Genomic DNA, 11,732 nt, shown 5'->3' on the forward strand with positions numbered 1-11,732 from the left:
ATCTAAGTATTATCAGAGGAGCCGCGGATCTGTTGCCAAGCTCTCTGGGCCCGTTTGAAATCCGCCTTTGTTTTTCACTTTGATCTTTAACTGCTAACCTATCCATCGCTTCACCTGGTCCCCTGTTAGCGCTGCTTCACCCACTTCCTGCCGTTAAACTTTTCTCCTCACGGTGCAATACTGCCCGCACTTAGTGGTAATCATAACCACATCATTATCATCATCATCATCGTCTTTTTCTCCTCTTCTTCGTCATTAACTCTCGGTTCTTTCACAATAATTAACATACTGCACAGGGAGCGAGATTAGGCAGCGCGATGCGGAGAAAACGAGGGAATAAAGAGGAACGCAGAGCAAAAGAAGACGAGGGAAGAAACAGAGAGGGAGGAGACATGAGAGAACGCTGCGACCAACTCCTCTTCTCTTGCTTCCTTTCCTCTCATCAGTCTCTCGGATTTGTTTCTCTTTTGTTTTGCCTCTTTTCATCTAATTTCTTTTTCCTCTTGCTTCCTCTCATCTGCTTGCCGAATATCTTTTCTCCTCATTTGTCCCTTCCTCCCCTTACTGGTCTCCTTTACTTGCACCCTGTTTCCTCTAATGTTTACCACTCCCCTTTTCTGTTTCTTCCATTTCTTCAATTCTCCTTTAATGTTCGCTCATCTTCTCATGCTTCCTTCATGCTCTTTTTTTTTCTTATCCTCTTCCATTTCTTCTGTTATTTCATCTCCTGTCAGCTGCCCCTTTCCTTTTTTGCATCCTCTACTGTTCATTTTACCTTTCCTTATGAATGTTGCCTCTTTTTACATTCATTTTGTTCCCTTTGACATCCCTCTTTTCAATTCTTCGTCTCTCTCACCTAGTCTTTCCTTGTTTCTGACTTTCATTAGAGCTTCTCTTCCTTCCAGTCCATATGCATCTTCATCTCCACACATTGCTTCCTGTTTTCCCCTCTAATAGGAACTCCTCCTCTTGTTTCCTCAACTTTAATTTCATCTCAAAATTAATAAATATTTTTTTTTTTAATCAAATCTCCTTTATTGGTTTCCCGATTGTTTGTTTCCACTTCCCTCATTTCTCCTCTCCTCTCCTCCTTCCCTCCCCTCTCATCCCTTCCATCACACTTCTCCTGAGGTTTCTGACCTCCAGTACAGGGACGTCCCAAACCCTGTGCTCTGTGACCGGCCTCTGATTGATATTGTAATGAGACTTATCCCAACATCCCTGCCTCCCTGTACTGTTCACCACCTCCCTTACTCCCCTACCCTCACTCCTATCTTTCCCTGGTACCCTTCCTCACCCCTCTCCCCCTTTTGCTCCCTGAGCCCCTGAGTGGCTCGCTTGATTCCGTTTCATCACACATCAAACAGGCCTGACGCTCTCCTTGCAAGAAGGACCCAGGGACCACAACATCTGCACAGGGAGGCATACAGGGGTGTAGGGGGGACTCCGGCCTCTGAGGGGGGGGGGGGGGGAGTGAGGACACGCCATGCTACGAGCAGATGTCACTGGGACCTGAACAGCAGGCTGGGGGGACGCCGCAGGGAAAGAGAAACGTAGTGAGGGACCCCAACCCTGTAGCCCAGCCTTGAGAAGGAGGAGAGAGGAGATGAACCCGACTCTCTCCTTTGCTCCCCTCTCCTCTCCTCACCTTGCAGCCCGGCTCCCCCTCCTGCTCCCTCTTTTGACAGTACAATTAGGTAATTAGTCACCTCAGTGCTAATAACCTAATCATTACTTGTCTGTGTGTTTTCTGTCTAATTCAAAATCTGCGTCCTCCACAGGCGCTCCCCTGAGTGCTGACTGGAGGTGGAGGGGCAAAGGAGGCGTACAATTACCTTTGTCTGGCTACTCCCTGTAGCACAGAGAGAGCCAGGGATCTGATCCAGACCAAAGCAAAGGCCCTTTTTAATGGAGACAGAGAGGCTGCTCTTTGGAAAGGGTCAAGATAGCTCTCACATCCATTAACACCACAGCTATTTCATCATTGCCTTGTTGTGGCAGGCGGGAGCTGCAGAGGGACTGTGATCAGCCTCCGCCGAGCGCACACGCTGACATTTCCCCAGTTAGTCAAAGTGGCAATCGGAAGCTTCTGCTGTCAATGAGTCATCAAAGGGCTTGTTTGAGAACAGCTGTTGACGTCAGTGCACTGCCACAAGCATTAGCCCTGGTTGAGAAGTCAAGTTTTTTTTTTTCCTGAATTGCCAATGATCCTTTCATCAGCATGGGCTACACGCACATGTCATAAGTCACAGAAATGTTTTCTGTCACCAAACAGAGTTCATTTTTGACAGTGAATGTTGGAAGAATTCACAAGGACGGAGCACAACAAGCGCTAACACAAGTTCTTGAATATGTTTTTTTTGCTTTGTTGAGAAATGTGCATGTCCACATTCTTTAAAGCTTATGTTTAAAGATAAGAGTCAGTAGCTTTTTCCTAAAAAATAATTTAAAAAAACACACGAGACAAGTAATGCCACTCGATGCTCACTAACGGGCCTGCATGTGTGGTGGTGACTGTCTACAAAGACCCTGATGTGCTCTGCCTGGATTTTGATGTGTTGGTTGATTTTGTCTACACGGGACGTTTCTGGGTGGAGAGTTAGTGTGTTTCCTCCAGCCAATGACAGCGTGCAGATGCAGGTAACGCAGTCCTTCTATGTGTAAATGTACTTAACTATAAAACCTGATTCCATTTGCTTTTACATGCATTTTTATGGAAACCCAAGAACTGGAAAGCATAAAATCAAAAAAATCAAAAATAATCAAAAAAAAAAAAAAAGGCCAGAGCAATGAGCTAAGATTATTTACAACCCAACACGGCTTTGAAAACAACATTGTCCAACACTTTGTCATTTGTTTAGTATGAATATTACGACCTAAAACACATTTATTCCAGTTTGCTTGTGAGGACTATACAGTAAAGGGACTAAAGAAATACACACTAACATACAAATAATCTTTTTTTCTGTATGATCACTTGGAATCTGTAAACAGTGAATTTACAACCAAAGTAAACTACAAGGAGACCAGTAGCTGCATTGACTCACTTACTGCTGTACATGTTTGTAAGTGTTTGATCGTAGCACTTATGCTACAGCTTGCAGAAATCCATCTTTCAGTTGAACTTTCCTCAGCTTTTGATCTCAATGTACCAACAACGCCTGCTGTACTACTCTCCTTCCAATGATTTTCAAATGACTACAACTTTCTAAGAGGGTGTAGAAAAGCTGCTCATCTTTGCCATAGACCACTCCTCATAATCTAGTCTCGTGTTTTTGGTTTGAGGAGTTTGGAACCCCCGCTGTGCTCGCAGCGACAGACGTGTCATCGTCTTTATTATTCAGATTTCTTGGAGCCAAACAGCTGTTTTGCATGGCAGATTAAATCAGAGCCTGTCCTGACTGCTGACATGGAGGCGATGGATAAAGCACTGACGTGTTGGACTGCGGCACAGTTAAAACATAAAGATAAGTTGCCGCCGCAAACAAGCTGATATTTGAATAAACAGTACCCCAACGAACGGATGCTTTTTAAAATCTTAATTTACTGTGCTTCCTTACTTGTATATCATTTTGGCTTTACATCAAATAATTCATCTCGACTTCATGTGCAGGGATTTTAACTGCAGAGACGAGTGTCAAAGCATAGAGAAACTAAATTAATTGCTGCAGCCACTAACAATTTTTCTCCCATATAACAAACTGCTGCAAATGGATTTCACAAGCAAGTGCAGAGTAGGCAGCAGGCTTTATTAGACAGAGCTGAATGTATTACTTTATCTTGACGGCAAAGTTGGTACACTTTATCACAGTCCGGGTAATGAGAGATAACTCCCTGCGTCTGCGGGAAGCGAGTCCGGCACCACAACCCCCATGCATTTTTTATCAGTCGCAATTACTCAGAGCTTGTTGATATTTCCCCATTCGTTTCATTTGGGAACATTTGCATCAAATAACCAGAGGCCTGCTGGAGGGCTAACCGAGCCGCGCTGCAGCAAATTATAGGTCTCCTACTGTCCGACAAGTCACCAGAGGTTTTACTAATGGCCAGGCTGCAGCACGAGAGGTCAACCAGCTTCTTTTGACGTTGAGTCTGTTGTCAACCCTCCAGGTCAACATCCTCTCTGAGTCAAACTTGTGACTGCTGTCTTTTTAATACTGCGACAGTATCAACATGCATAGTTGTATTTTTGTCCAACATCTCCTCTGCTTGGTTTTTACTCACCAGATTGTCATGAATGTTGTTCTAATGTCAGACCGGGGTGTACAAAAAAACTCATCCAAAAATCTATTTTTAGGATCTACTCATTTTGTCCAGGAATGTGTTCTTTGTCGACCACTTGCATTGCATTTAGGTGCTAGACATCAATCTACTCCCATCATGCATGACAACAAGGTTTTAACTCTTCAATCCTAAAAACTGCGTTTAAAAAAGCAATTATTCGTTTTTTAATTGGAGTTAAAAAAGTGCCAAGAGAGAGGTACACATTTAAAATACATTACATTTGGTATTTTGTATGTCCTATTTTCATGCAAATGTGTGAATCAAGTTTAAGTTTTGTGTTACAGCGTCTGTGTTTACGGCCAGCCTGGTTATTCAATGTCAACACACTTTTAAAAATTAATAATGGTTGAAATTCAGCAATACAGCTTAAAAAGCAGAGAATAAGGTGAAAAACAGAGTAATCAGAGCATTTATACACTGTCATCATCAGGAGGAAGATTATTTAGTAATGGCTCAGATCTGTGTTGAAGCTCAAAGGGTTTTTTTGGCTTAGAAAAACATTTAGTAAGGATTATAATAATAAAAAAAAAAATAAAAAACAGCTTGAGAATGGCTGATTTATGCAAACAGTGGAAAGTGTCGTGGACACTGGAAAGCTCAGAGTAAAAACAAGAGCGCTGCTTTAAGTGGTACTGTAGTGACTGTTGCTCTGCAGGACTACACACTCTGTCATCAATCATAATTAGCAGCAGTTCTGCTCAATTAATGCTGCAGGCTTGAGGTAGAGATGAAGAGCTGCATATCAATACCTCACTGACAGACGCGGTTAGAGCCGAGCTGATTGACAGGCAGACTTATAACCCGACCAAGGTGTGGGGACCAGGGTGGCTGCTTCCTGGGGTCTCAGATTTGTCGTAATTGACAGGTGCAGGTAGATGTTTTGGGGGTCCTGAAGGAGCTCTGTGCCGTTTATGCAGATTAACACGTCAAAAGTACAAATGAATAAATAAACTGGTAAGCACAAATCAGGCATTTAGCCTGAGGGGATGCCATCATTACCAGATTAAACAAAGTGAGTAATCACAAAAACAATCCGCTTCAGAAGTGAAGGAAGTCAAAAGACGCCAAAGCTGGAGGGTAAAAAGCTAAGTCATCTTAATTATTCAGCTATAAGGCAAACAAAGATGTGAATCCATAATGAATAGAGCAATGACAGTTTATTTGTTTACAGCTATTGTAGATTGTTGAAGCTGTGATTGGAGAGCTCTCTTTGAAACCGTTCTCCAATGTTTACATCTTGACATATAGGAGAACGGATGTTTCTGACAATAGAAATGCAGAATTCAAAAAAAAAAAGAAAAAAAAAAGAGCCTTGAGGACGAGATCACAGAGATGGCATGAATTCCCAGAGCATCCAGCCAGCATGAGGCCTTGTGGGAATAGTTTCAGGTCACTCTAAAGAGAAAGCTACGGTATCAACTCAGGAACAAACGAGACCCACTCAGGCTGTTTTGACACTAAAAAGACAATTCTTCCTCCTTTGAAACCCAAATGAGCTGATTAGGGTCGCTCCTAAACACACCCATGACTCAAACCCTCAGATGTTTGAGTCGGAGCCACAACTGTTATTTTTCATGGTGTTTTTTTTTTTTTTTTTCTTCACCTAGCTGACCAGAACTGCCATAACCTCAGCTTGAACTTCCTTCAAGCCTAGACACATCTCAGCTGTAAGCACATCACTTCTTCTAAATTGGTCTAAAAGCGCCCCTGGTTTCCAGACTTCCCTCCACTCGCAGCAGACACCAGCCTCTTTTTTTGACCTTCACACCAGGCCACGGCCTGAACCTCGGCTATTGATTTTTCTAACTATGTGTTTACTCCTCGTCTGCACACTTTCCCAGCTGCTTGGAGAGCATCGTTTGCCCCGAGGCGATCAGCAGGGCTCAGCTTGTTCCAGTCTTTGATCATCGTTCAGCCAACGGATTAACATATGCACACTCTCTTCCTCTCTTTGTCGCTGAGCTTGATAATAAATCTATGGCCTTCCTCTCTCTCTCTCTCTCTCTCTCTCTCTCTCTCCTCCCTCTCTTTCGCTCCAATATGGGACGAGCCATGAATCAATCACCCTGCTTTACGCCTCGTGTCCGACATGGATGCAAATCACAGAAGGATCTGTGGGTAAAGCTCTGCTTATTAAAACCCGACGCCTGACTCATTACTACCCGCTCATGCACATGCATGTCGCCAAGATGAACAGCAGGTAGCGTCGTAAAATACAGCAACATTGGTTGAGAGGGAAACACAGACAGATGAGATTAACCCATTTCTGCATCTTTTATCTCAACGGAGGCCAAAACTAAGCCTCACCCACTTTGCCAAAACAAAAAAGAGAATTGAAAAGCTAATGAAGTTAATTACCGCGTCATTGTGGGAGGTTATAGCCTCGTTGAAAAGAGGCTTAATCTTAGGGAAACTGCAGTGCAGAGGCTCTCCTTCCTACCTGCCCTCGCTGTGCAGTAAGTGTACTAATTAAGGTTGGTTTGAGCCTACAACCACCCCAGTTAGCTCGCTTAAAGGGCCAGGGCTTCTGGGGTTTAGAACAACACTGTTAAGGACTCCGCAAGTAGGACACTGAGTAAATGTGTTTGAGTTCCAGCAGGGGGAAAAAGTGTGCATTTTTCCAAGGAGAGGGTTGACCTTTTTTTTTTTTTTTTGCGAAGAACAACCTTTGTGATTTCTCTAATGGCCGCGGTTGAGAACACACCCTCACTCCCTGTTGCCTCTCTTATTCATAACGACCTAATTATATCAGTGTGTCAGCCAACGTAACCAGCTCCTTGCCCTAAATGCCGCAATGTTCTCATGCCTGCGCTCATCCTCGCAGACCTTATGTTTCAGAGCCGTGTACCATTTAACCACGGCATCGTGAGGCACTCTGGGTTGTTTGGCCTGCACTTTTCCCCCCCTGCTCTGCCCATCAAGAATGCAGTGGATGAGGAGTATATGCAGTTAATAAAAATACAGTAACAACATGAGCTCAGTATTGGCAGGGGGAGGAGGGGGAGGAGGAGTGAATTTTGGACGAGTTTCCCTCCTAATCATCAGCGTGTCGGCCTGAGCGGGCCTGTGAGGTGCCGGAGCTTGGGCCCTATTAAAAATACCAAGCCCAGCTTGCTGGAAAAGATCCGTCCTCTCACCTCGGAAAACAACAACCCTGCACGCCCCGACAGCGAGACAATCAGCCATGCGCTGCTCGGGGTGAGGCAGCGGTGACCCGCCGTGCCGAGATGAATCCAGTCCTACACACTGATGAGTGCTTTCACAGACATCAAACGGGGTTGCTGCAGACCTCCCCACGACCTGCCTGTGCTGCCTTGTCTCCTGCTCTCTGCTTTTATTTGAGGTTGATACCGGCAGACGGATCAGCAAATATCGATCATGGCGTGCTTGGTAAAATTCTCCCACCAGGTTTGAGAGGTGATTACAGGCTGTGGACCCAGCTGATGCAGACTGGGTGTGTGTATGTGTGCACATTTAGGTTTTTCTTACCCCACCTGTCAGACAAGCCAAGGAGAGCAGCCCTTTATTCCTTGGTTCGAGTGTCTCCAATCATCTGCAGAAGAGAGACATCTTTAAAAAAAACACGGAGACAGGCAGGCAGCCACACTGTACAACACAGAAAATAGGTTATAAAGCGAGGAGAATAATGCATGTGAATCCCAATCATCGAAATTCAAATGATTTGGATGCATCCCTAACCAGCCCTCCTCTCCTTGTCTGCCTTCTGTCGAGGCCTCAGAACTCACCAATAGGATGGGAGGGAAACAGGCTGCAGATTCAGAGGGTTTGCATTAGGAATGGCCCTTTATTAATTAAGCTTGTGGGGAAGAGCTTTTTGACAGGGGCTCCCGAGGCGGCGAGCGGTGTGGATCTTGGCGCTGACCTGGCCCAGCAGGGGTAGGGGCTGTGTCTTTGAGGTGGAGGTGGTGGTGGGGGTAGAATGGGTGGTGGGCGGGAGAGAAAGAGGAAGAAGGAGGGGGCGGGGGAGGGGGGGCTGGCTACATGCCGACAGCCAGGCCTGCCACGTCTGCGTGCCCGCTTTGAAGTGTCACCTTGAGGGAAGAGCCGATGGCCGGGAAGCCGGGAGGGCGGGAGCAGCGGAGAGGAGTGGCACGGTTGGCATTGCCAGACACGGCGCTTTAATATTGCATGGGCTCCCGTCCATCTCTGTACACACTCAGGACATTCCTTCTGCTTGATTTAGTTTGAAAGTAGATCTTTGTTTTTTTTCCCCCTCTCGCCATGCTGTGGCTCAACACCTGTGCTGGTTTTGTGCTCGTTCTTGGCTGAACAAATGTCAAGCTATGCAGTCAGGAGAACTTTAACAACTTGCTGCAATATCAAACTTGACAGTGCTGCGTTTGGTTTGCTCGCTGACAGAGTTGATGCACATACTGTACACACACCGTATAAAATCCTCTCAATCTTATACATAACATTTATTTTTCAACAGAAATAAATAAAAATCTTTGCAAGTTCAGGGGCAACATTTAAACATATTTGCACTAGAAAGCTACCTGTTTCAAGAAATGTTCAGATATTTCTGTTTAGGCTGCCAATATTTCAAACCTCAGCATGCATAACCAAAACATGTTTACTCTCATGTGTTGAACACAGTAACCACCAGAACACGAGATCACACGTTGAAACACTGCAGAAAGAATGAGACAGTCTGCATGATGAGAAGCACTACAAATGATTTCTGGATTAAGTAAATACCTCACACAAGCTCATATGAATTTAAAAGCTACCAGCTTGTCTTCATTTTTTTATAAGAAAATCACAAATTAAGGATTAAAAAAGCTGCGATGAAAAGCTCTTTATGATTATCTTTAGCCTCACAGTGGAAAAACACAGAGTGGAAAATCAATAATGATGTTTCTTACGGGCCCACATTCTGAAAAATCTAAGAAACATTCACTCTGGTGTGCTAATTGCTTAGTTGCTTTCATCATTTCCTCAAATGGCGTCTTCCTTAACTGAAAAACGAAACCATATCACCGGGGACTCAACTTAAACTTTTACTATCGCTCTCTCCAGTCGAGCTGCGCTTGCCTGACCTGCTGCCAGTACAGTTACGGAGCGCGGCGGAGAATCAAACATGGTGTTGGTTTGAGTTTATCAACAGAGGCTGCGGGATAGGAGGTGTTTTGAAGTGAGGAAAAACGTATTTAAAAAAACACTCACACTGCACGCACTTTCTACCCACTTTAACAACCGTCCCAGTTCACAAATAGCAGTTTTAACTCCCCTGATTAGCACTGACATCTGCAGCCTTTCATCTCTCCCTCCATCTTGTTTTTTTAATCAGATTAACCCAAACGGGCATCCTTTAATGGCCTCTTTTTTAGGAAAGCTGAAAGAGGAGAGATAATTAAAATAATTAAACCGCTGGGACCGGTCTGTGCGCACTCATCTCCCGCTCTTTTCTTTTCTTCTCGCCTTTAAGTTTTGCTTACTGATTCAAGCAGCACAGAGAGGGAAAGACTCATCATCCTCACTTAATTGCATTAAGTTGACTCTCGGAGGTCCAATTTTTCCCTCCAAAATCAACAGCCACTGTAGGACCTGAACTTTAGGTGCATGTCAGCTTATCTAAGTGTGGAAGTGGAGGGGGGAGGGCATGCTTCTAAACAGCCTTTATGGAGTATATTTATTTAGTCAGCAAGCGTATTTTGCATAAGGCCGAAGATAAAAAAAAAAAAAGAAAGGGGGGGAAGTATCCTCTTTAATGATTATTTATTCATGGACTTTTAAGCTTTTAATGAGGACAAATGAAGCCGTTTTCCAGAGTGTCAGTATGTAGTATGCTTACCAAAAATATTCTTGTTTAGCATTTTCTTTTGCACTGTGAGTCCATGAGGAATAAACACTAACATTTAAATATAACTAGGAGTTTGGAGGAAGACTTTTAAGCAATCAGCTTATCTTGATCTTTTATGAATATAAGATTTCCAACAAGTTTCTGAACAGACTCAGTGATGCCGATGATTTATTCATTTTCAGTCATATTGTAATTGAATTTTAATTGATTAAATGTAATTTTGGGGCACTGCATAGAAAAGTTTCAAATGCAATGGTTTACAAAGATGCTACAAAAAATTTTTTCTGAAACTTCAACTTTATAAATGACCTGCTGAACTTTATTGAATACGGTAAAACAAATCAATTATTAACTATTGTGTTATTAATTCTCATTCACACTTACACATGTGAGACGTTTGTACCTTCTAACTTCTACAAAGACACGCAGAGAAAAAAGGAATGTGCTATACCGCACCGTCTGAGTTATACTTTGCATTATAGGTGTACATAGCTTGAATATTATAATAACACGTCTTCAGATGAATTCAAACTTTACTTCCTGTCAAAAAGAATCTAATGAATTCTTGCATGAGGATTTTACCGAGAGCAAGAAGACCGACATCCTCCTCGGAGTACAGCCCCAACTTTACACAAGCTCCGATGTCTTTTTTCCCCCCTCGTACACTTTCGCTTCATTCAGATCATTTTCACAGGGCTTCATTTCAAGTTGGCACAAAAAAAAAATCCCTTTGCTGGAAATACTTAAGATTTATGTTTAAATTTTTCATGGAATCTTTGAGAACATTGAGGAGCAATTTCACATTTGCACTGACATCTAATTTCTCAAGTATAGTCTGAAAGCACAAATTGCCAAGGATTCCCTATGTGCCCAATTATCCTGCATCAATTTCCTTGACCCTGCGGAGTGCTGGTAAATTAATCATACTACTTTTTTTTTTTTTTTGGACTCTCTCTTGTGAAATACATATGCACGCGTTTGATAAACTAATCATACTTGGTCGGTTATACTCACAAAAAATGATTCCATCCTGGAAGCAAGATGAGAGTGAGCAGCAAAGCCCAGGGAATTGGGACCTGATAAAACACACAAACAGTCACATTTGTACATGCACAAACCACCCACAGAAAATATTAACACGAAGAGACTGAATACTGTCAGCATACAGAATTGTTGATTTTATTTTCTATAGTATGCAGATACAGGCAGGAAAAGTCATATTAATTCATGAACTAGTAAGACCATTTTAATTGTATAAATAACTGTGGAGGAACTTTTGTTAAAGGCAGCAGTGTTTCTGATTTATTCTGTTTTTGCAATAGTTTTTTTGTTGTTTTTTTTCAACATTGCTCCCCCCTCCCCCAACATTCATGTTTTCTCAAAAATAGCTGAAATATGAATTGAAAAAATTACATTACCTGGTTTAATAACTAAAACAGCACCAACGCTCTTCAATCAATGCTGCTGCTATAGATTGACCTTAACAGCACAGTTAATAGCCTATGCATCTGAATAATCCTCAATCATCAACCAGGCGATGTAAGATTTTCTATAGACTTGTTACCTGTTGATCCAAACATGGCTGCAGAGACCAGTGTCAGCTTTTGGAGCAACAGTGTCCTCT

The 11,732-nt window shown here is 43.1% G+C and overlaps 1 long non-coding RNA gene across 1 annotated transcript in view; it reads right to left on the reverse strand.

Moving 5' to 3' along the window:
* Positions 1-11,732, reverse strand: part of LOC306836971 — a 41,764-nt gene extending 30,032 nt beyond the window's left edge. Inside the window, exons 1-3 of the long non-coding RNA XR_013780837.1 lie at positions 11,673-11,732; positions 11,123-11,184; positions 7,774-7,837 (exon numbers count right to left, since the gene is read on the reverse strand). This is a non-coding gene — a long non-coding RNA (uncharacterized lncRNA). The remainder of the gene's footprint in view (positions 1-7,773; positions 7,838-11,122; positions 11,185-11,672) is intronic.

The sequence above is a fragment of the Symphodus melops genome (genome assembly GCF_947650265.1).
Source record: "Symphodus melops genome assembly, chromosome: 16".
In the NCBI taxonomy this organism is placed as follows: domain Eukaryota; kingdom Metazoa; phylum Chordata; class Actinopteri; order Labriformes; family Labridae; genus Symphodus; species Symphodus melops.